Source organism: Osmia lignaria, unplaced genomic scaffold, assembly GCF_051020975.1.
Source record: "Osmia lignaria lignaria isolate PbOS001 unplaced genomic scaffold, iyOsmLign1 scaffold0012, whole genome shotgun sequence".
In the NCBI taxonomy this organism is placed as follows: domain Eukaryota; kingdom Metazoa; phylum Arthropoda; class Insecta; order Hymenoptera; family Megachilidae; genus Osmia; species Osmia lignaria.
Genome location: NW_027478166.1, coordinates 8,188,009 through 8,214,468, shown reverse-complemented (window position 1 = coordinate 8,214,468; position 26,460 = coordinate 8,188,009).

Genomic DNA, 26,460 nt, shown 5'->3' with positions numbered 1-26,460 from the left:
AAAAGGTCTCTTAACATTTTGCCATAGCTCGCTTCGTTTCCGAGATATTTGCAGATTTATCTGAAGGGAAGGGGCCTGACGGACATATTTCGAGATATTTCTTCTTCTTGTTGTTCTTCTTCTGCACAGCTAAGCTGAAAGTGGCATTTGCAGCGCGCAATAGTGCAGAGTTATCTCAAAGAAAGGGGCCACGGTGTTTCTGTATCTCTATTATGTTGGTGCGGCTTCGGAACTTTTAAATATCTCGATATATCTCGAAAACTACGCTTCTGATCAAAAAATATCGTAGAACATAAATTGTAGGAAACATAATTCTCTACAAAAAACGTCTCTTAACATTTTGCCATAGCTCGCTTCGTTTCCGAGATATTTGCAGATTCAGCTCAAAGGAACGGGCCTGACGGACATATTTCGAGATACTTCTTCTTCTTGTTGTTCTTCCTCTGCACAGCTAAGCTGGAAGTGGCATTTGCAGCTCGCAATAGTGCAGAGTTATCTCAAAGAAAGGGGCCACGGTGTTTCTGTATCTCTATTATGTTGGTGCGGCTTCGGAACTTTTAAATATCTCGATATATCTCGAAAACTACGCTTCTGATCAAAAAATATCATAGAACATAAATTGTAGGAAACATAATTCTCTACCAAAAAGGTTTCTAAGATTTTGCCATAGCTCGCTTCGTTTCCGAGATATTTGCAGATTCAGCTCAAAGGAACTGGCCTGACGGACATATTTCGAGATATTTCTTCTTCTTGTTGTTCTTCCTCTGCACAGCTAAGCTGGAAGTGACATTTGCAGCTCGCAATAGTGCAGAGTTATCTCAAAGAAAGGGGCCACGGTGTTTCTGTATCTCTATTATGTTGGTGCGGCTTCGGAACTTTTAAATATCTTGATATATCTAGAGAACTACGCATCTGATCAAAAAATATCATAGAACATAAAAAGTAGGAAACTTAATTCTCTACAAAAAAGGTCTCTTAACATTTTGCCATAGCTCGCTTCGTTTCCGAGATATTTGCAGATTTATCTCAAGGGAAGGGGCCTGACGGACATATTTCGAGATATTTCTTCTTCTTGTTGTTCTTCTTCTGCACAGCTAAGCTGGAAGTGGCATTTGCGGCTCGCACTAGTGCAGTGTTATCTCAAAGAAAGGGGCCACGGTGTTTCTGTATCTCTATTATGTTGGTGCGGCTTCGGAACTTTTAAATATCTTGATATATCTCGAGAACTACGCACCTGATCAAAAAATATCATAGAAGATAAAAAGTAGGAAACTTAATTCTCTACAGAAAAGGTCTCTTAACATTTCGCCATAGCTCGCTTCGTTTCCGAGATATTTGCAGATTTATCTCAAGGGAAGGGGCCTGTCGGACATATTTCGAGATATTTCTTCTTCTTGTTGTTCTTCTTCTGCACAGCTAAGCTGGAAGTGGCATTTGCGGCTCGCACTAGTGCAGAGTTATCTCAAAGAAAGGGGCCACGGTGTTTCTGTATCCCTATTATGTTGGTGCGGCTTCGGAACTTTTAAATATCTCGATATATCTCGAAAACTACGCTTCTGATCAAAAAATATCATAGAACATAAATTGTAGGAAACATAATTCTCTACAAAAAAGGTCTCTTAACATTTTGCCATACCTCGCTTCGTTTCCGAGATATTTGCAGATTTATCTCAAGGGAAGGGGCCTGACGGACATATTTCGAGATATTTCTCCTTCTTGTTGTTCTTCTTCTGCACAGCTAAGCTGGAAGTGGCATTTGCGGCTCGCACTAGTGCAGAGTTATCTCAAAGAAAGGGGCCACGGTGTTTCTGTATCCCTATTATGTTGGTGCGGCTTCGGAACTTTTAAATATCTCGATATATCTCGAAAACTACGCTTCTGATCAAAAAATATCATAGAACATAAATTGTAGGAAACATAATTCTCTACAAAAAACGTCTCTTAACATTTTGCCATAGCTCGCTTCGTTTCCGAGATATTTGCAGATTCAGCTCAAAGGAACTGGCCTGACGGACATATTTCGAGATATTTCTTCTTCTTGTTGTTCTTCCTCTGCACAGCTAAGCTGGAAGTGGCATTTGCAGCTCGCAATAGTGCAGAGTTATCTCAAAGAAAGGGGCCACGGTGTTTCTGTATCTCTATTATGTTGGTGCGGCTTCGGTACTTTTAAATATCTTGATATATCTCGAGAACTACGCATCTGATCAAAAAATATCATAGAACATAAAAAGTAGGAAACTTAATTCTCTACAAAAAAGGTCTCTTAACATTTCGCCATAGCTCGCTTCGTTTCCGAGATATTTGCAGATTTATCTCAAGGGAAGGGGCCTGACGGACATATTTCGAGATATTTCTTCTTCTTGTTGTTCTTCTTCTGCACAGCTAAGCTGGAAGTGGCATTTACAGCTCGCAATCGTGCAGAGTTATCTCAAAGAAAGGGGCCACGGTGTTTCTGTATCCCTATTATGTTGGTGCGGCTTCGGAACTTTTAAATATCTCGATATATCTCGAAAACTACGCTTCTGATCAAAAAATATCATAGAACATGAATTGTAGGAAACATAATTCTCTACAAAAAACGTCTCTTAACATTTTGCCATAGCTCGCTTCGTTTCCGAGATATTTGCAGATTCAGCTCAAAGGAACTGGCCTGACGGACATATTTCGAGATATTTCTTCTTCTTGTTGTTCTTCCTCTGCACAGCTAAGCTGGAAGTGGCATTTGCAGCTCGCAATAGTGCAGAGTTATCTCAAAGAAAGGGGCCACGGTGTTTCTGTATCTCTATTATGTTGATGCGGCTTCGGAACTTTTAAATATCTTGATATATCTCGAGAACTACGCATCTGATCAAAAAATATCATAGAACATAAAAAGTAGGAAACTTAATTCTCTACAAAAAAGGTCTCTTAACATTTTGCCATAGCTCGCTTCGTTTCCGAGATATTTGCAGATTTATCTCAAGGGAAGGGGCCTGACGGACATATTTCGAGATATTTCTTCTTCTTGTTGTTCTTCTTCTGCACAGCTAAGCTGGAAGTGGCATTTGCTGCTTGCACTAGTGCAGGGTTATCTCAAAGAAAGGGGCCACGGTGTTTCTGTATCTCTATTATGTTGGTGCGGCTTCGGAACTTTTAAATATCTCGATATATCTCGAAAACTACGCTTCTGATCAAAAAATATCATAGAACATAAATTGTAGGAAACAGAATTCTCTACAAAAAAGGTCTCTTAACATTTTGCCATAGCTCGCTTCGTTTCCGAGATATTTGCAGATTTATCTCAAGGGAAGGGGCCTGACGGACATATTTCGAGATATTTCTCCTTCTTGTTGTTCTTCTTCTGCACAGCTAAGCTGGAAGTGGCATTTGCGGCTCGCACTAGTGCAGAGTTATCTCAAAGAAAGGGGCCACGGTGTTTCTGTATCCCTATTATGTTGGTGCGGCTTCGGAACTTTTAAATATCTCGATATATCTCGAAAACTACGCTTCTGATCAAAAAATATCATAGAACATAAATTGTAGGAAACATAATTCTCTACAAAAAACGTCTCTTAACATTTTGCCATAGCTCGCTTCGTTTCCGAGATATTTGCAGATTCAGCTCAAAGGAACTGGCCTGACGGACATATTTCGAGATATTTCTTCTTCTTGTTGTTCTTCCTCTGCACAGCTAAGCTGGAAGTGGCATTTGCAGCTCGCAATAGTGCAGAGTTATCTCAAAGAAAGGGGCCACGGTGTTTCTGTATCTCTATTATGTTGGTGCGGCTTCGGTACTTTTAAATATCTTGATATATCTCGAGAACTACGCATCTGATCAAAAAATATCATAGAACATAAAAAGTAGGAAACTTAATTCTCTACAAAAAAGGTCTCTTAACATTTCGCCATAGCTCGCTTCGTTTCCGAGATATTTGCAGATTTATCTCAAGGGAAGGGGCCTGACGGACATATTTCGAGATATTTCTTCTTCTTGTTGTTCTTCTTCTGCACAGCTAAGCTGGAAGTGGCATTTACAGCTCGCAATCGTGCAGAGTTATCTCAAAGAAAGGGGCCACGGTGTTTCTGTATCCCTATTATGTTGGTGCGGCTTCGGAACTTTTAAATATCTCGATATATCTCGAAAACTACGCTTCTGATCAAAAAATATCATAGAACATAAATTGTAGGAAACATAATTCTCTACAAAAAAGGTCTCTTAACATTTTGCCATACCTCGCTTCGTTTCCGAGATATTTGCAGATTTATCTCAAGGGAAGGGGCCTGACGGACATATTTCGAGATATTTCTCCTTCTTGTTGTTCTTCTTCTGCACAGCTAAGCTGGAAGTGGCATTTGCGGCTCGCACTAGTGCAGAGTTATCTCAAAGAAAGGGGCCACGGTGTTTCTGTATCCCTATTATGTTGGTGCGGCTTCGGAACTTTTAAATATCTCGATATATCTCGAAAACTACGCTTCTGATCAAAAAATATCATAGAACATAAATTGTAGGAAACATAATTCTCTACAAAAAACGTCTCTTAACATTTTGCCATAGCTCGCTTCGTTTCCGAGATATTTGCAGATTCAGCTCAAAGGAACTGGCCTGACGGACATATTTCGAGATATTTCTTCTTCTTGTTGTTCTTCCTCTGCACAGCTAAGCTGGAAGTGGCATTTGCAGCTCGCAATAGTGCAGAGTTATCTCAAAGAAAGGGGCCACGGTGTTTCTGTATCTCTATTATGTTGGTGCGGCTTCGGTACTTTTAAATATCTTGATATATCTCGAGAACTACGCATCTGATCAAAAAATATCATAGAACATAAAAAGTAGGAAACTTAATTCTCTACAAAAAAGGTCTCTTAACATTTCGCCATAGCTCGCTTCGTTTCCGAGATATTTGCAGATTTATCTCAAGGGAAGGGGCCTGACGGACATATTTCGAGATATTTCTTCTTCTTGTTGTTCTTCTTCTGCACAGCTAAGCTGGAAGTGGCATTTACAGCTCGCAATCGTGCAGAGTTATCTCAAAGAAAGGGGCCACGGTGTTTCTGTATCCCTATTATGTTGGTGCGGCTTCGGAACTTTTAAATATCTCGATATATCTCGAAAACTACGCTTCTGATCAAAAAATATCATAGAACATGAATTGTAGGAAACATAATTCTCTACAAAAAACGTCTCTTAACATTTTGCCATAGCTCGCTTCGTTTCCGAGATATTTGCAGATTCAGCTCAAAGGAACTGGCCTGACGGACATATTTCGAGATATTTCTTCTTCTTGTTGTTCTTCCTCTGCACAGCTAAGCTGGAAGTGGCATTTGCAGCTCGCAATAGTGCAGAGTTATCTCAAAGAAAGGGGCCACGGTGTTTCTGTATCTCTATTATGTTGATGCGGCTTCGGAACTTTTAAATATCTTGATATATCTCGAGAACTACGCATCTGATCAAAAAATATCATAGAACATAAAAAGTAGGAAACTTAATTCTCTACAAAAAAGGTCTCTTAACATTTTGCCATAGCTCGCTTCGTTTCCGAGATATTTGCAGATTTATCTCAAGGGAAGGGGCCTGACGGACATATTTCGAGATATTTCTTCTTCTTGTTGTTCTTCTTCTGCACAGCTAAGCTGGAAGTGGCATTTGCTGCTTGCACTAGTGCAGGGTTATCTCAAAGAAAGGGGCCACGGTGTTTCTGTATCTCTATTATGTTGGTGCGGCTTCGGAACTTTTAAATATCTCGATATATCTCGAAAACTACGCTTCTGATCAAAAAATATCATAGAACATAAATTGTAGGAAACAGAATTCTCTACAAAAAAGGTCTCTTAACATTTTGCCATAGCTCGCTTCGTTTCCGAGATATTTGCAGATTTATCTCAAGGGAAGGGGCCTGACGGACATATTTCGAGATATTTCTCCTTCTTGTTGTTCTTCTTCTGCACAGCTAAGCTGGAAGTGGCATTTGCGGCTCGCACTAGTGCAGAGTTATCTCAAAGAAAGGGGCCACGGTGTTTCTGTATCCCTATTATGTTGGTGCGGCTTCGGAACTTTTAAATATCTCGATATATCTCGAAAACTACGCTTCTGATCAAAAAATATCATAGAACATAAATTGTAGGAAACATAATTCTCTACAAAAAACGTCTCTTAACATTTTGCCATAGCTCGCTTCGTTTCCGAGATATTTGCAGATTCAGCTCAAAGGAACTGGCCTGACGGACATATTTCGAGATATTTCTTCTTCTTGTTGTTCTTCCTCTGCACAGCTAAGCTGGAAGTGGCATTTGCAGCTCGCAATAGTGCAGAGTTATCTCAAAGAAAGGGGCCACGGTGTTTCTGTATCTCTATTATGTTGGTGCGGCTTCGGTACTTTTAAATATCTTGATATATCTCGAGAACTACGCATCTGATCAAAAAATATCATAGAACATAAAAAGTAGGAAACTTAATTCTCTACAAAAAAGGTCTCTTAACATTTCGCCATAGCTCGCTTCGTTTCCGAGATATTTGCAGATTTATCTCAAGGGAAGGGGCCTGACGGACATATTTCGAGATATTTCTTCTTCTTGTTGTTCTTCTTCTGCACAGCTAAGCTGGAAGTGGCATTTACAGCTCGCAATCGTGCAGAGTTATCTCAAAGAAAGGGGCCACGGTGTTTCTGTATCCCTATTATGTTGGTGCGGCTTCGGAACTTTTAAATATCTCGATATATCTCGAAAACTACGCTTCTGATCAAAAAATATCATAGAACATGAATTGTAGGAAACATAATTCTCTACAAAAAACGTCTCTTAACATTTTGCCATAGCTCGCTTCGTTTCCGAGATATTTGCAGATTCAGCTCAAAGGAACTGGCCTGACGGACATATTTCGAGATATTTCTTCTTCTTGTTGTTCTTCCTCTGCACAGCTAAGCTGGAAGTGGCATTTGCAGCTCGCAATAGTGCAGAGTTATCTCAAAGAAAGGGGCCACGGTGTTTCTGTATCTCTATTATGTTGATGCGGCTTCGGAACTTTTAAATATCTTGATATATCTCGAGAACTACGCATCTGATCAAAAAATATCATAGAACATAAAAAGTAGGAAACTTAATTCTCTACAAAAAAGGTCTCTTAACATTTTGCCATAGCTCGCTTCGTTTCCGAGATATTTGCAGATTTATCTCAAGGGAAGGGGCCTGACGGACATATTTCGAGATATTTCTTCTTCTTGTTGTTCTTCTTCTGCACAGCTAAGCTGGAAGTGGCATTTGCTGCTTGCACTAGTGCAGGGTTATCTCAAAGAAAGGGGCCACGGTGTTTCTGTATCTCTATTATGTTGGTGCGGCTTCGGAACTTTTAAATATCTCGATATATCTCGAAAACTACGCTTCTGATCAAAAAATATCATAGAACATAAATTGTAGGAAACAGAATTCTCTACAAAAAAGGTCTCTTAACATTTTGCCATAGCTCGCTTCGTTTCCGAGATATTTGCAGATTTATCTCAAGGGAAGGGGCCTGACGGACATATTTCGAGATATTTCTCCTTCTTGTTGTTCTTCTTCTGCACAGCTAAGCTGGAAGTGGCATTTGCGGCTCGCACTAGTGCAGAGTTATCTCAAAGAAAGGGGCCACGGTGTTTCTGTATCCCTATTATGTTGGTGCGGCTTCGGAACTTTTAAATATCTCGATATATCTCGAAAACTACGCTTCTGATCAAAAAATATCATAGAACATAAATTGTAGGAAACATAATTCTCTACAAAAAACGTCTCTTAACATTTTGCCATAGCTCGCTTCGTTTCCGAGATATTTGCAGATTCAGCTCAAAGGAACTGGCCTGACGGACATATTTCGAGATATTTCTTCTTCTTGTTGTTCTTCCTCTGCACAGCTAAGCTGGAAGTGGCATTTGCAGCTCGCAATAGTGCAGAGTTATCTCAAAGAAAGGGGCCACGGTGTTTCTGTATCTCTATTATGTTGGTGCGGCTTCGGTACTTTTAAATATCTTGATATATCTCGAGAACTACGCATCTGATCAAAAAATATCATAGAACATAAAAAGTAGGAAACTTAATTCTCTACAAAAAAGGTCTCTTAACATTTCGCCATAGCTCGCTTCGTTTCCGAGATATTTGCAGATTTATCTCAAGGGAAGGGGCCTGACGGACATATTTCGAGATATTTCTTCTTCTTGTTGTTCTTCTTCTGCACAGCTAAGCTGGAAGTGGCATTTACAGCTCGCAATCGTGCAGAGTTATCTCAAAGAAAGGGGCCACGGTGTTTCTGTATCCCTATTATGTTGGTGCGGCTTCGGAACTTTTAAATATCTCGATATATCTCGAAAACTACGCTTCTGATCAAAAAATATCATAGAACATGAATTGTAGGAAACATAATTCTCTACAAAAAACGTCTCTTAACATTTTGCCATAGCTCGCTTCGTTTCCGAGATATTTGCAGATTCAGCTCAAAGGAACTGGCCTGACGGACATATTTCGAGATATTTCTTCTTCTTGTTGTTCTTCCTCTGCACAGCTAAGCTGGAAGTGGCATTTGCAGCTCGCAATAGTGCAGAGTTATCTCAAAGAAAGGGGCCACGGTGTTTCTGTATCTCTATTATGTTGATGCGGCTTCGGAACTTTTAAATATCTTGATATATCTCGAGAACTACGCATCTGATCAAAAAATATCATAGAACATAAAAAGTAGGAAACTTAATTCTCTACAAAAAAGGTCTCTTAACATTTTGCCATAGCTCGCTTCGTTTCCGAGATATTTGCAGATTTATCTCAAGGGAAGGGGCCTGACGGACATATTTCGAGATATTTCTTCTTCTTGTTGTTCTTCTTCTGCACAGCTAAGCTGGAAGTGGCATTTGCTGCTTGCACTAGTGCAGAGTTATCTCAAAGAAAGGGGCCACGGTGTTTCTGTATCTCTATTATGTTGGTGCGGCTTCGGAACTTTTAAATATCTCGATATATCTCGAAAACTACGCTTCTGATCAAAAAATATCATAGAACATAAATTGTAGGAAACAGAATTCTCTACAAAAAAGGTCTCTTAACATTTTGCCATAGCTCGCTTCGTTTCCGAGATATTTGCAGATATATCTCAAGAGAAGGGGCCTGACGGACATATTTCGAGATATTTCTTCTTCTTGTTGTTCTTCTTCTGCACAGCTAAGCTGGAAGTGGCATTTACAGCTCGCAATAGTGCAGAGTTATCTCAAAGAAAGGGGCCACGGTGTTTCTGTATCTCTATTATGTTGATGCGGCTTCGGAACTTTTAAATATCTTGATATATCTCGAGAACTACGCATCTGATCAAAAAATATCATAGAACATAAAAAGTAGGAAACTTAATTCTCTACAAAAAAGGTCTCTTAACATTTTGCCATAGCTCGCTTCGTTTCCGAGATATTTGCAGATTTATCTCAAGGGAAGGGGCCTGACGGACATATTTCGAGATATTTCTTCTTCTTGTTGTTCTTCTTCTGCACAGCTAAGCTGGAAGTGGCATTTGCTGCTTGCACTAGTGCAGAGTTATCTCAAAGAAAGGGGCCACGGTGTTTCTGTATCTCTATTATGTTGGTGCGGCTTCGGAACTTTTAAATATCTCGATATATCTCGAAAACTACGCTTCTGATCAAAAAATATCATAGAACATAAATTGTAGGAAACAGAATTCTCTACAAAAAAGGTCTCTTAACATTTTGCCATAGCTCGCTTCGTTTCCGAGATATTTGCAGATATATCTCAAGGGAAGGGGCCTGACGGACATATTTCGAGATATTTCTTCTTCTTGTTGCTCTTCTTCTGCACAGCTAAGCTGGAAGTGGCATTTACAGCTCGCAATAGTGCAGAGTTATCTCAAAGAAAGGGGCCACGGTGTTTCTGTATCTCTATTATGTTGGTGCGGCTTCGGAACTTTTAAATATCTTGATATATCTCGAGAACTACGCATCTGATCAAAAAATATCATAGAACATAAAAAGTAGGAAACTTAATTCTCTACAAAAAAGGTCTCTTAACATTTTGCCATAGCTCGCTTCGTTTCCGAGATATTTGCAGATTTATCTCAAGGGAAGGGGCCTGACGGACATATTTCGAGATATTTCTTCTTCTTGTTGTTCTTCTTCTGCACAGCTAAGCTGGAAGTGGCATTTGCGGCTCGCACTAGTGCAGAGTTATCTCAAAGAAAGGGGCCACGGTGTTTCTGTATCCCTATTATGTTGGTGCGGCTTCGGAACTTTTAAATATCTCGATATATCTCGAAAACTACGCTTCTGATCAAAAAATATCATAGAACATGAATTGTAGGAAACATAATTCTCTACAAAAAACGTCTCTTAACATTTTGCCATAGCTCGCTTCGTTTCCGAGATATTTGCAGATTCAGCTCAAAGGAACTGGCCTGACGGACATATTTCGAGATATTTCTTCTTCTTGTTGTTCTTCCTCTGCACAGCTAAGCTGGAAGTGGCATTTGCAGCTCGCAATAGTGCAGAGTTATCTCAAAGAAAGGGGCCACGGTGTTTCTGTATCTCTATTATGTTGATGCGGCTTCGGAACTTTTAAATATCTTGATATATCTCGAGAACTACGCATCTGATCAAAAAATATCATAGAACATAAAAAGTAGGAAACTTAATTCTCTACAAAAAAGGTCTCTTAACATTTTGCCATAGCTCGCTTCGTTTCCGAGATATTTGCAGATTTATCTCAAGGGAAGGGGCCTGACGGACATATTTCGAGATATTTCTTCTTCTTGTTGTTCTTCTTCTGCACAGCTAAGCTGGAAGTGGCATTTGCTGCTTGCACTAGTGCAGAGTTATCTCAAAGAAAGGGGCCACGGTGTTTCTGTATCTCTATTATGTTGGTGCGGCTTCGGAACTTTTAAATATCTCGATATATCTCGAAAACTACGCTTCTGATCAAAAAATATCATAGAACATAAATTGTAGGAAACAGAATTCTCTACAAAAAAGGTCTCTTAACATTTTGCCATAGCTCGCTTCGTTTCCGAGATATTTGCAGATATATCTCAAGGGAAGGGGCCTGACGGACATATTTCGAGATATTTCTTCTTCTTGTTGTTCTTCTTCTGCACAGCTAAGCTGGAAGTGGCATTTACAGCTCGCAATAGTGCAGAGTTATCTCAAAGAAAGGGGCCACGGTGTTTCTGTATCTCTATTATGTTGATGCGGCTTCGGAACTTTTAAATATCTTGATATATCTCGAGAACTACGCATCTGATCAAAAAATATCATAGAACATAAAAAGTAGGAAACTTAATTCTCTACAAAAAAGGTCTCTTAACATTTTGCCATAGCTCGCTTCGTTTCCGAGATATTTGCAGATTTATCTCAAGGGAAGGGGCCTGACGGACATATTTCGAGATATTTCTTCTTCTTGTTGTTCTTCTTCTGCACAGCTAAGCTGGAAGTGGCATTTGCTGCTTGCACTAGTGCAGAGTTATCTCAAAGAAAGGGGCCACGGTGTTTCTGTATCTCTATTATGTTGGTGCGGCTTCGGAACTTTTAAATATCTCGATATATCTCGAAAACTACGCTTCTGATCAAAAAATATCATAGAACATAAATTGTAGGAAACAGAATTCTCTACAAAAAAGGTCTCTTAACATTTTGCCATAGCTCGCTTCGTTTCCGAGATATTTGCAGATATATCTCAAGGGAAGGGGCCTGACGGACATATTTCGAGATATTTCTTCTTCTTGTTGTTCTTCTTCTGCACAGCTAAGCTGGAAGTGGCATTTACAGCTCGCAATAGTGCAGAGTTATCTCAAAGAAAGGGGCCACGGTGTTTCTGTATCTCTATTATGTTGGTGCGGCTTCGGAACTTTTAAATATCTTGATATATCTCGAGAACTACGCATCTGATCAAAAAATATCATAGAACATAAAAAGTAGGAAACTTAATTCTCTACAAAAAAGGTCTCTTAACATTTTGCCATAGCTCGCTTCGTTTCCGAGATATTTGCAGATTTATCTCAAGGGAAGGGGCCTGACGGACATATTTCGAGATATTTCTTCTTCTTGTTGTTCTTCTTCTGCACAGCTAAGCTGGAAGTGGCATTTGCGGCTCGCACTAGTGCAGAGTTATCTCAAAGAAAGGGGCCACGGTGTTTCTGTATCCCTATTATGTTGGTGCGGCTTCGGAACTTTTAAATATCTCGATATATCTCGAAAACTACGCTTCTGATCAAAAAATATCATAGAACATAAATTGTAGGAAACATAATTCTCTACAAAAAACGTCTCTTAACATTTTGCCATAGCTCGCTTCGTTTCCGAGATATTTGCAGATTCAGCTCAAAGGAACTGGCCTGACGGACATATTTCGAGATATTTCTTCTTCTTGTTGTTCTTCCTCTGCACAGCTAAGCTGGAAGTGGCATTTGCAGCTCGCAATAGTGCAGAGTTGTCTCAAAGAAAGGGGCCACGGTGTTTCTGTATCTCTATTATGTTGGTGCGGCTTCGGAACTTTTAAATATCTTGATATATCTCGAGATCTACGCATCTCATCAAAAAACATCATAGAACATAAAAAGTAGGAAACTTAATTCTCTACAAAAAAGGTCTCTTAACATTTTGCCATAGCTCGCTTCGTTTCCGAGATATTTGCAGATTTATCTCAAGGGAAGGGGCCTGACGGACATATATCGAGATATTTCTTCTTCTTGTTGTTCTTCTTCTGCACAGCTAAGCTGGAAGTGGCATCTGGGGCTCGCACTAGTGCAGAGTTATCTCAAAGAAAGGGGCCACGGTGTTTCTGTATCCCTATTATGTTGGTGCGGCTTCGGAACTTTTAAATATCTCGATATATCTCGAAAACTACGCTTCTGATCAAAAAATATCATAGAACATAAATTGTAGGAAACTTAATTCTCTACAAAAAAGGTCTCTTAACATTTTGCCATAGCTCGCTTCGTTTCCGAGATATTTGCAGATTCATCTCAAGGGAAGGGGCCTGACGGACATATTTCGAGATATTTCTTCTTCTTGTTGTTCTTCTTCTGCACAGCTAAGCTGGAACTGGCATTTGCGGCTCGCACTAGTGCAGAGTTATCTCAAAGAAAGGGGCCACGGTGTTTCTGTATATCTATTATGTTGGTGCGGCTTCGGAACTTTTAAATATCTCGATGTATCTCGAAAACTACGCTTCTGATCAAAAAATATCATAGAACATAAAAAGTAGGAAACTTAATTCTCTACAAAAAAGGTCTCTTAACATTTCGCCATAGCTCGCTTCGTTTCCGAGATATTTGCAGATTTATCTCAAGGGAAGGGGCCTGACGGACATATTTCGAGATATTTCTTCTTTTTGTTGCCCTTCTTCTGCACAGCTAAGCTGGAAGTGGCATTTACAGCTCGCAATCGTGCAGAGTTATCCCAAAGAAAGGGGCCACGGTGTTTCTGTATCTCTATTATGTTGGTGCGGCTTCGGAACTTTTAAATATCTTGATATATCTCGAGAACTACGCATCTGATCAAAAAATATCATAGAACATGAAAAGTAGGAAACTTAATTCTCTACAAAAAACGTCTCTTAACATTTCGCCATAGCTCGCTTCGTTTCCGAGATATTTGCAGATTTATCTCAAGGGAAGGGGCCTGACGGACATATTTCGAGATATTTCTTCTTCTTGTTGTTCTTCTTCTGCACAGCTAAGCTGGAAGTGGCATTTGCGGCTCGCACTAGTGCAGAGTTATCTCAAAGAAAGGGGCCACGGTGTTTCTGTATCCCTATTATGTTGGTGCGGCTTCGGAACTTTTAAATACCTCGATATATCTCGAAAACTACGCTTCTGATCAAAAAATATCATAGAACATAAATTGTAGGAAACATAATTCTCTACAAAAAACGTCTCTTAACATTTTGCCATAGCTCGCTTCGTTTCCGAGATATTTGCAGTTTCAGCTCAAAGGAACTGGCCTGACGGACATATTTCGAGATATTTCTTCTTCTTGTTGTTCTTCCTCTGCACAGCTAAGCTGGAAGTGGCATTTGCAGCTCGCAATAGTGCAGAGTTATCTCAAAGAAAGGGGCCACGGTGTTTCTGTATCTCTATTATGTTGGTGCGGCTTCGGAACTTTTAAATATCTTGATATATCTCGAGAACTACGCATCTGATCAAAAAATATCATACAACATAAAAAGTAGGAAACTTAATTCTCTACAAAAAAGGTCTCTTAACATTTTGCCATAGCTCGCTTCGTTTCCGAGATATTTGCAGATTTATCACAAGGGAAGGGGCCTGACGGACATATTTCGAGATATTTCTTCCTCTTGTTGTTCTTCTTCTGCACAGCTAAGCTGGAACTGGCATTTGCGGCTCGCACTAGTGCAGAGTTATCTCAAAGAAAGGGGCCACGGTGTATCTGTATCCCTATTATGTTGGTGCGGCTTCGGAACTTTTAAATATCTCGATATATCTCGAAAACTACGCATCTGATCAAAAAATATCATAGAACATAAATTGTAGGAAACATAATTCTCTATAAAAAACGTCTCTTAACATTTTGCCATAGCTATCTTCGTTTCCGAGATATTTGCAGATTCAGCTCAAAGGAACTGGCCAGACGGACATATTTCGAGATATTTCTTCTTCTTGTTGTCCTTCTTCTGCACAGCTAAGCTGGAAGTGGCATTTACAGCTCGCAATCGTGCAGAGTTATCTCAAAGAAAGGGGCCACGGTGTTTCTGTATCTCTATTATGTTGGTGCGGCTTCGGAACTTTTAAATATCTTGATATATCTCGAGAACTACGCATCTGATCAAAAAATATCATAGAACATGAAAAGTAGGAAACTTAATTCTCTACAAAAAAGGTCTCTTAACATTTCGCCATAGCTCGCTTCGTTTCCGAGATATTTGCAGATTTATCTCAAGGGAAGGGGCCTGACGGACATATTTCGAGATATTTCTTCTTCTTGTTGTTCTTCTTCTGCACAGCTAAGCTGGAAGTGGCATTTGCGGCTCGCACTAGTGCAGAGTTATCTCAAAGAAAGGGGCCACGGTGTTTCTGTATCCCTATTATGTTGGTGCGGCTTCGGAACTTTTAAATACCTCGATATATCTCGAAAACTACGCTTCTGATCAAAAAATATCATAGAACATAAATTGTAGGAAACATAATTCTCTACAAAAAACGTCTCTTAACATTTTGCCATAGCTCGCTTCGTTTCCGAGATATTTGCAGATTCAGCTCAAAGGAACTGGCCTGACGGACATATTTCGAGATATTTCTTCTTCTTGTTGTTCTTCCTCTGCACAGCTAAGCTGGAAGTGGCATTTGCAGCTCGCAATAGTGCAGAGTTATCTCAAAGAAAGGGGCCACGGTGTTTCTGTATCTCTATTATGTTGGTGCGGCTTCGGAACTTTTAAATATCTTGATATATCTCGAGAACTACGCATCTGATCAAAAAATATCATACAAGATAAAAAGTAGGAAACTTAATTCTCTACAAAAAAGGTCTCTTAACATTTCGCCATAGCTCGCTTCGTTTCCGAGATATTTGCAGATTTATCTCAAGGGAAGGGGCCTGACGGACATATTTCGAGATATTTCTTCTTCTTGTTGTCCTTCTTCTGCACAGCTAAGCTGGAAGTGGCATTTGCAGCTCGCAATAGTGCAGAGTTATCTCAAAGAAAGGGGCCACGGTGTTTCTGTATCTCTATTATGTTGGTGCGGCTTCGGAACTTTTAAATATCTTGATATATCTCGAGAATTACGCATCTGATCAAAAAATATCATACAACATAAAAAGTAGGAAACTTAATTCTCTACAAAAAAGGTCTCTTAACATTTTGCCATAGCTCGCTTCGTTTCCGAGATATTTGCAGATTTATCACAAGGGAAGGGGCCTGACGGACATATTTCGAGATATTTCTTCTTCTTGTTGTTCTTCTTCTGCACAGCTAAGCTGGAACTGGCATTTGCGGCTCGCAGTAGTGCAGAGTTATCTCAAAGAAAGGGGCCACGGTGTTTCTGTATCTCTATTATGTTGGTGCGGCTTCGGAACTTTTAAATATCTCGATGTATCTCGAAAACTACGCTTCTGATCAAAAAATATCATAGAACATAAATTGTAGGAAGCATAATTCTCTACAAAAAAGGTCTCTTAACATTTTGCCATAGCTCGCTTCGTTTCCGAGATATTTGCAGATATATCTCAAGGGAAGGGGCCTGACCGACATATTTCGAGATATTTCTTCTTCTTGTTGTTCTTCTTCTGCACAGCTAAGCTGGAAGTGGCATTTGCGGCTCGCACTAGTGCAGAGTTATCTCAAAGAAAGGGGCCACGGTGTATCTGTATCCCTATTATGTTGGTGCGGCTTCGGAACTTTTAAATATCTCGATATATCTCGAAAACTACGCATCTGATCAAAAAATATCATAGAACATAAATTGTAGGAAGCATAATTCTCTATAAAAAACGTCTCTTAACATTTTGCCATAGCTCGCTTCGTTTCCGAGATATTTGCAGATTTATCTCAAGGGAAGGGGCCTGACGGACATATTTCGAGATATTTCTTCTTCTTGTTGTCCTTCTTCTGCACAGCTAAGCTGGAAGTGGCATTTACAGCTCGCAATCGTGCAGAATTATCTCAAAGAAAGGGGCCACGGTGTTTCTGTATCTCTATTATGTTGGTGCGGCTTCGGAACTTTTAAATATCTTGATATATCTCGAGAACTACGCATCTGATCAAAAAATATCATAGAACATAAATTGTAGGAAACAGAATTCTCTACAAAAAAGGTCTCTTAACATTTTGCCATAGCTCGCTTCGTTTCCGAGATATTTGCAGATTTATCACAAGGGAAGGGGCCTGACGGACATATTTCGAGATATTTCTTCCTCTTGTTGTTCTTCTTCTGCACAGCTAAGCTGGAACTGGCATTTGCGGCTCGCACTAGTGCAGAGTTATCTCAAAGAAAGGGGCCACGGTGTTTCTGTATCTCTATTATGTTGGTGCGGCATCGGAACTTTTAAATATCTCGATGTATCTCGAAAACTACGTTTCTGATCAAAAAATATCATAGAACATAAATTGTAGGAAGCATAATTCTCTACAAAAAAGGTCTCTTAACATTTTGCCATAGCTCGCTTCGTTTCCGAGATATTTGCAGATATATCTCAAGGGAAGGGGCCTGACCGACATATTTCGAGATATTTCTTCTTCTTGTTGTTCTTCTTCTGCACAGCTAAGCTGGAAGTGGCATTTGCGGCTCGCACTAGTGCAGAGTTATCTCAAAGAAAGGGGCCACGGTGTATCTGTATCCCTATTATGTTGGTGCGGCTTCGGAACTTTTAAATATCTCGATATATCTCGAAAACTACGCATCTGATCAAAAAATATCATAGAACATAAATTGTAGGAAACATAATTCTCTATAAAAAACGTCTCTTAACATTTTGCCATAGCTATCTTCGTTTCCGAGATATTTGCAGATTCAGCTCAAAGGAACTGGCCTGACGGACATATTTCGAGATATTTCTTCTTCTTGTTGTTCTTCCTCTGCACAGCTAAGCTGGAAGTGGCATTTGCAGCTCGCAATAGTGCAGAGTTATCTCAAAGAAAGGGGCCACGGTGTTTCTGTATCTCTATTATGTTGGTGCGGCTTCGGAACTTTTAAATATCTCGATATATCTCGAAAACTACGCATCTGATCAAAAAATATCATAGAACATAAATTGTAGGAAGCATAATTCTCTATAAAAAACGTCTCTTAACATTTTGCCATAGCTCGCTTCGTTTCCGAGATATTTGCAGATTTATCTCAAGGGAAGGGGCCTGACGGACATATTTCGAGATATTTCTTCTTCTTGTTGTCCTTCTTCTGCACAGCTAAGCTGGAAGTGGCATTTACAGCTCGCAATCGTGCAGAGTTATCTCAAAGAAAGGGGCCACGGTGTTTCTGTATCTCTATTATGTTGGTGCGGCTTCGGAACTTTTAAATATCTTGATATATCTCGAGAACTACGCATCTGATCAAAAAATATCATAGAACATAAATTGTAGGAAACAGAATTCTCTACAAAAAAGGTCTCTTAACATTTTGCCATAGCTCGCTTCGTTTCCGAGATATTTGCAGATTTATCACAAGGGAAGGGGCCTGACGGACATATTTCGAGATATTTCTTCCTCTTGTTGTTCTTCTTCTGCACAGCTAAGCTGGAACTGGCATTTGCGGCTCGCACTAGTGCAGAGTTATCTCAAAGAAAGGGGCCACGGTGTTTCTGTATCTCTATTATGTTGGTGCGGCATCGGAACTTTTAAATATCTCGATGTATCTCGAAAACTACGTTTCTGATCAAAAAATATCATAGAACATAAATTGTAGGAAGCATAATTCTCTACAAAAAAGGTCTCTTAACATTTTGCCATAGCTCGCTTCGTTTCCGAGATATTTGCAGATATATCTCAAGGGAAGGGGCCTGACCGACATATTTCGAGATATTTCTTCTTCTTGTTGTTCTTCTTCTGCACAGCTAAGCTGGAAGTGGCATTTGCGGCTCGCACTAGTGCAGAGTTATCTCAAAGAAAGGGGCCACGGTGTATCTGTATCCCTATTATGTTGGTGCGGCTTCGGAACTTTTAAATATCTCGATATATCTCGAAAACTACGCATCTGATCAAAAAATATCATAGAACATAAATTGTAGGAAACATAATTCTCTATAAAAAACGTCTCTTAACATTTTGCCATAGCTATCTTCGTTTCCGAGATATTTGCAGATTCAGCTCAAAGGAACTGGCCTGACGGACATATTTCGAGATATTTCTTCTTCTTGTTGTTCTTCCTCTGCACAGCTAAGCTGGAAGTGGCATTTGCAGCTCGCAATAGTGCAGAGTTATCTCAAAGAAAGGGGCCACGGTGTTTCTGTATCTCTATTATGTTGGTGCGGCTTCGGAACTTTTAAATATCTCGATATATCTCGAGAACTACGCATCTGATCAAAAAATATCATAGAACATAAAAAGTAGGAAACTTAATTCTCTACAAAAAAGGTCTCTTAACATTTCGCCATAGCTCGCTTCGTTTCCGAGATATTTGCAGATTTATCTCAAGGGAAGGGGCCTGACGGACATATTTCGAGATATTTCTTCTTCTTGTTGTCCTTCTTCTGCACAGCTAAGCTGGAAGTGGCATTTACAGCTCGCAATCGTGCAGAGTTATCTCAAAGAAAGGGGCCACGGTGTTTCTGTATCTCTATTATGTTGGTGCGGCTTCGGAACTTTTAAATATCTTGATATATCTCGAGAACTACGCATCTGATCAAAAAATATCATAGAACATGAAAAGTAGGAAACTTAATTCTCTACAAAAAAGGTCTCTTAACATTTCGCCATAGCTCGCTTCGTTTCCGAGATATTTGCAGATTTATCTCAAGGGAAGGGGCCTGACGGACATATTTCGAGATATTTCTTCTTCTTGTTGTTCTTCTTCTGCACAGCTAAGCTGGAAGTGGCATTTGCGGCTCGCACTAGTGCAGAGTTATCTCAAAGAAAGGGGCCACGGTGTTTCTGTATCCCTATTATGTTGGTGCGGCTTCGGAACTTTTAAATACCTCGATATATCTCGAAAACTACGCTTCTGATCAAAAAATATCATAGAACATAAATTGTAGGAAACATAATTCTCTACAAAAAACGTCTCTTAACATTTTGCCATAGCTCGCTTCGTTTCCGAGATATTTGCAGATTCAGCTCAAAGGAACTGGCCTGACGGACATATTTCGAGATATTTCTTCTTCTTGTTGTTCTTCCTCTGCACAGCTAAGCTGGAAGTGGCATTTGCAGCTCGCAATAGTGCAGAGTTATCTCAAAGAAAGGGGCCACGGTGTTTCTGTATCTCTATTATGTTGGTGCGGCTTCGGAACTTTTAAATATCTTGATATATCTCGAGAACTACGCATCTGATCAAAAAATATCATACAAGATAAAAAGTAGGAAACTTAATTCTCTACAAAAAAGGTCTCTTAACATTTCGCCATAGCTCGCTTCGTTTCCGAGATATTTGCAGATTTATCTCAAGGGAAGGGGCCTGACGGACATATTTCGAGATATTTCTTCTTCTTGTTGTCCTTCTTCTGCACAGCTAAGCTGGAAGTGGCATTTGCAGCTCGCAATAGTGCAGAGTTATCTCAAAGAAAGGGGCCACGGTGTTTCTGTATCTCTATTATGTTGGTGCGGCTTCGGAACTTTTAAATATCTTGATATATCTCGAGAACTACGCATCTGATCAAAAAATATCATACAACATAAAAAGTAGGAAACTTAATTCTCTACAAAAAAGGTCTCTTAACATTTTGCCATAGCTCGCTTCGTTTCCGAGATATTTGCAGATTTATCACAAGGGAAGGGGCCTGACGGACATATTTCGAGATATTTCTTCTTCTTGTTGTTCTTCCTCTGCACAGCTAAGCTGGAAGTGGCATTTGCAGCTCGCAATAGTGCAGAGTTATCTCAAAGAAAGGGGCCACGGTGTTTCTGTATCTCTATTATGTTGGTGCGGCTTCGGAACTTTTAAATATCTCGATATATCTCGAGAACTACGCATCTGATCAAAAAATATCATAGAACATAAAAAGTAGGAAACTTAATTCTCTACAAAAAAGGTCTCTTAACATTTCGCCATAGCTCGCTTCGTTTCCGAGATATTTGCAGATTTATCTCAAGGGAAGGGGCCTGACGGACATATTTCGAGATATTTCTTCTTCTTGTTGTCCTTCTTCTGCACAGCTAAGCTGGAAGTGGCATTTACAGCTCGCAATCGTGCAGAGTTATCTCAAAGAAAGGGGCCACGGTGTTTCTGTATCTCTATTATGTTGGTGCGGCTTCGGAACTTTTAAATATCTTGATATATCTCGAGAACTACGCATCTGATCAAAAAATATCATAGAACATGAAAAGTAGGAAACTTAATTCTCTACAAAAAAGGTCTCTTAACATTTCGCCATAGCTCGCTTCGTTTCCGAGATATTTGCAGATTTATCTCAAGGGAAGGGGCCTGACGGACATATTTCGAGATATTTCTTCTTCTTGTTGTTCTTCTTCTGCACAGCTAAGCTGGAAGTGGCATTTGCGGCTCGCACTAGTGCAGAGTTATCTCAAAGAAAGGGGCCACGGTGTTTCTGTATCCCTATTATGTTGGTGCGGCTTCGGAACTTTTAAATACCTCGATATATCTCGAAAACTACGCTTCTGATCAAAAAATATCATAGAACATAAATTGTAGGAAACATAATTCTCTACAAAAAACGTCTCTTAACATTTTGCCATAGCTCGCTTCGTTTCCGAGATATTTGCAGATTCAGCTCAAAGGAACTGGCCTGACGGACATATTTCGAGATATTTCTTCTTCTTGTTGTTCTTCCTCTGCACAGCTAAGCTGGAAGTGGCATTTGCAGCTCGCAATAGTGCAGAGTTATCTCAAAGAAAGGGGCCACGGTGTTTCTGTATCTCTATTATGTTGGTGCGGCTTCGGAACTTTTAAATATCTTGATATATCTCGAGAACTACGCATCTGATCAAAAAATATCATACAAGATAAAAAGTAGGAAACTTAATTCTCTACAAAAAAGGTCTCTTAACATTTCGCCATAGCTCGCTTCGTTTCCGAGATATTTGCAGATTTATCTCAAGGGAAGGGGCCTGACGGACATATTTCGAGATATTTCTTCTTCTTGTTGTCCTTCTTCTGCACAGCTAAGCTGGAAGTGGCATTTGCAGCTCGCAATAGTGCAGAGTTATCTCAAAGAAAGGGGCCACGGTGTTTCTGTATCTCTATTATGTTGGTGCGGCTTCGGAACTTTTAAATATCTTGATATATCTCGAGAACTACGCATCTGATCAAAAAATATCATACAACATAAAAAGTAGGAAACTTAATTCTCTACAAAAAAGGTCTCTTAACATTTTGCCATAGCTCGCTTCGTTTCCGAGATATTTGCAGATTTATCACAAGGGAAGGGGCCTGACGGACATATTTCGAGATATTTCTTCTTCTTGTTGTTCTTCTTCTGCACAGCTAAGCTGGAACTGGCATTTGCGGCTCGCACTAGTGCAGAGTTATCTCAAAGAAAGGGGCCACGGTGTTTCTGTATCTCTATTATGTTGGTGCGGCTTCGGAACTTTTAAATATCTCGATGTATCTCGAAAACTACGCTTCTGATCAAAAAATATCATAGAACATAAATTGTAGGAAGCATAATTCTCTACAAAAAAGGTCTCTTAACATTTTGCCATAGCTCGCTTCGTTTCCGAGATATTTGCAGATATATCTCAAGGGAAGGGGCCTGACCGACATATTTCGAGATATTTCTTCTTCTTGTTGTTCTTCTTCTGCACAGCTAAGCTGGAAGTGGCATTTGCGGCTCGCACTAGTGCAGAGTTATCTCAAAGAAAGGGGCCACGGTGTATCTGTATCCCTATTATGTTGGTGCGGCTTCGGAACTTTTAAATATCTCGATATATCTCGAAAACTACGCATCTGATCAAAAAATATCATAGAACATAAATTGTAGGAAGCATAATTCTCTATAAAAAACGTCTCTTAACATTTTGCCATAGCTCGCTTCGTTTCCGAGATATTTGCAGATTTATCTCAAGGGAAGGGGCCTGACGGACATATTTCGAGATATTTCTTCTTCTTGTTGTCCTTCTTCTGCACAGCTAAGCTGGAAGTGGCAATTACAGCTCGCACTAGTGCAGAGTTATCTCAAAGAAAGGGGCCACGGTGTATCTGTATCCCTATTATGTTGGTGCGGCTTCGGAACTTTTAAATATCTCGATATATCTCGAAAACTACGCATCTGATCAAAAAATATCATAGAACATAAATTGTAGGAAGCATAATTCTCTATAAAAAACGTCTCTTAACATTTTGCCATAGCTCGCTTCGTTTCCGAGATATTTGCAGATTCAGCTCAAAGGAACTGGCCTGACGGACATATTTCGAGATATTTCTTCTTCTTGTTGTTCTTCCTCTGCACAGCTAAGCTGGAAGTGGCATTTGCAGCTCGCAATAGTGCAGAGTTATCTCAAAGAAAGGGACCACGGTGTTTCTGTATCTCTATTATGTTGGTGCGGCTTCGGAACTTTTAAATATCTTGATATATCTCGAGAACTACGCATCTGATCAAAAAATATCATACAACATAAAAAGTAGGAAACTTAATTCTCTACAAAAAAGGTCTCTTAACATTTTGCCATAGCTCGCTTCGTTTCCGAGATATTTGCAGATTTATCACAAGGGAAGGGGCCTGACGGACATATTTCGAGATATTTCTTCTTCTTGTTGTTCTTCTTCTGCACAGCTAAGCTGGAACTGGCATTTGCGGCTCGCACTAGTGCAGAGTTATCTCAAAGAAAGGGGCCACGGTGTTTCTGTATCTCTATTATGTTGGTGCGGCTTCGGAACTTTTAAATATCTCGATGTATCTCGAAAACTACGCTTCTGATCAAAAAATATCATAGAACATAAATTGTAGGAAGCATAATCCTCTACAAAAAAGGTCTCTTAACATTTTGCCATAGCTCGCTTCGTTTCCGAGATATTTGCAGATATATCTCAAGGGAAGGGGCCTGACCGACATATTTCGAGATATTTCTTCTTCTTGTTGTTCTTCTTCTGCACAGCTAAGCTGGAAGTGGCATTTGCGGCTCGCACTAGTGCAGAGTTATCTCAAAGAAAGGGGCCACGGTGTATCTGTATCCCTATTATGTTGGTGCGGCTTCGGAACTTTTAAATATCTCGATATATCTCGAAAACTACGCATCTGATCAAAAAATATCATAGAACATAAATTGTAGGATGCATAATTCTCTATAAAAAACGTCTCTTAACATTTTGCCATAGCTCGCTTCGTTTCCGAGATATTTGCAGATTTATCTCAAGGGAAGGGGCCTGACGGACATATTTCGAGATATTTCTTCTTCTTGTTGTCCTTCTTCTGCACAGCTAAGCTGGAAGTGGCATTTACAGCTCGCAATCGTGCAGAGTTATCTCAAAGAAAGGGGCCACGGTGTTTCTGTATCTCTATTATGTTGGTGCGGCTTCGGAACTTTTAAATATCTTGATATATCTCGAGAACTACGCATCTGATCAAAAAATATCATAGAACATGAAAAGTAGGAAACTTAATTCTCTACAAAAAAGGTCTCTTAACATTTCGCCATAGCTCGCTTCGTTTCCGAGATATTTGCAGATTTATCTCAAGGGAAGGGGCCTGACGGACATATTTCGAGATATTTCTTCTTCTTGTTGTTCTTCTTCTGCACAGCTAAGCTGGAAGTGGCATTTGCGGCTCGCACTAGTGCAGAGTTATCTCAAAGAAAGGGGCCACGGTGTTTCTGTATCCCTATTATGTTGGTGCGGCTTCGGAACTTTTAAATACCTCGATATATCTCGAAAACTACGCTTCTGATCAAAAAATATCATAGAACATAAATTGTAGGAAACATAATTCTCTACAAAAAACGTCTCTTAACATTTTGCCATAGCTCGCTTCGTTTCCGAGATATTTGCAGATTCAGCTCAAAGGAACTGGCCTGACGGACATATTTCGAGATATTTCTTCTTCTTGTTGTTCTTCCTCTGCACAGCTAAGCTGGAAGTGGCATTTGCAGCTCGCAATAGTGCAGAGTTATCTCAAAGAAAGGGGCCACGGTGTTTCTGTATCTCTATTATGTTGGTGCGGCTTCGGAACTTTTAAATATCTTGATATATCTCGAGAACTACGCATCTGATCAAAAAATATCATACAAGATAAAAAGTAGGAAACTTAATTCTCTACAAAAAAGGTCTCTTAACATTTCGCCATAGCTCGCTTCGTTTCCGAGATATTTGCAGATTTATCTCAAGGGAAGGGGCCTGACGGACATATTTCGAGATATTTCTTCTTCTTGTTGTCCTTCTTCTGCACAGCTAAGCTGGAAGTGGCATTTGCAGCTCGCAATAGTGCAGAGTTATCTCAAAGAAAGGGGCCACGGTGTTTCTGTATCTCTATTATGTTGGTGCGGCTTCGGAACTTTTAAATATCTTGATATATCTCGAGAACTACGCATCTGATCAAAAAATATCATACAACATAAAAAGTAGGAAACTTAATTCTCTACAAAAAAGGTCTCTTAACATTTTGCCATAGCTCGCTTCGTTTCCGAGATATTTGCAGATATATCTCAAGGGAAGGGGCCTGACCGACATATTTCGAGATATTTCTTCTTCTTGTTGTTCTTCTTCTGCACAGCTAAGCTGGAAGTGGCATTTGCGGCTCGCACTAGTGCAGAGTTATCTCAAAGAAAGGGGCCACGGTGTATCTGTATCCCTATTATGTTGGTGCGGCTTCGGAACTTTTAAATATCTCGATATATCTCGAAAACTACGCATCTGATCAAAAAATATCATAGAACATAAATTGTAGGATGCATAATTCTCTATAAAAAACGTCTCTTAACATTTTGCCATAGCTCGCTTCGTTTCCGAGATATTTGCAGATTTATCTCAAGGGAAGGGGCCTGACGGACATATTTCGAGATATTTCTTCTTCTTGTTGTCCTTCTTCTGCACAGCTAAGCTGGAAGTGGCATTTACAGCTCGCAATCGTGCAGAGTTATCTCAAAGAAAGGGGCCACGGTGTTTCTGTATCTCTATTATGTTGGTGCGGCTTCGGAACTTTTAAATATCTTGATATATCTCGAGAACTACGCATCTGATCAAAAAATATCATAGAACATAAATTGTAGGAAACAGAATTCTCTACAAAAAAGGTCTCTTAACATTTTGCCATAGCTCGCTTCGTTTCCGAGATATTTGCAGATATATCTCAAGGGAAGGGGCCTGACGGACATATTTCGAGATATTTCTTCTTCTTGTTGTTCTTCTTCTGCACAGCTAAGCTGGAAGTGGCAATTACAGCTCGCACTAGTGCAGAGTTATCTCAAAGAAAGGGGCCACGGTGTATCTGTATCCCTATTATGTTGGTGCGGCTTCGGAACTTTTAAATATCTCGATATATCTCGAAAACTACGCATCTGATCAAAAAATATCATAGAACATAAATTGTAGGAAGCATAATTCTCTATAAAAAACGTCTCTTAACATTTTGCCATAGCTCGCTTCGTTTCCGAGATATTTGCAGATTCAGCTCAAAGGAACTGGCCTGACGGACATATTTCGAGATATTTCTTCTTCTTGTTGTTCTTCCTCTGCACAGCTAAGCTGGAAGTGTCATTTGCAGCTCGCAATAGTGCAGAGTTATCTCAAAGAAAGGGGCCACGGTGTTTCTGTACCCCTATTATGTTGGTGCAGCTTCGGAACTTTTAAATATCTCGATGTATCTCGAAAACTACGCTTCTGATCAAAAAATATCATAGAACATAAATTGTAGGAAGCATAATTCTCTACAAAAAAGGTCTCTTAACATTTTGCCATAGCTCGCTTCGTTTCCGAGATATTTGCCGATA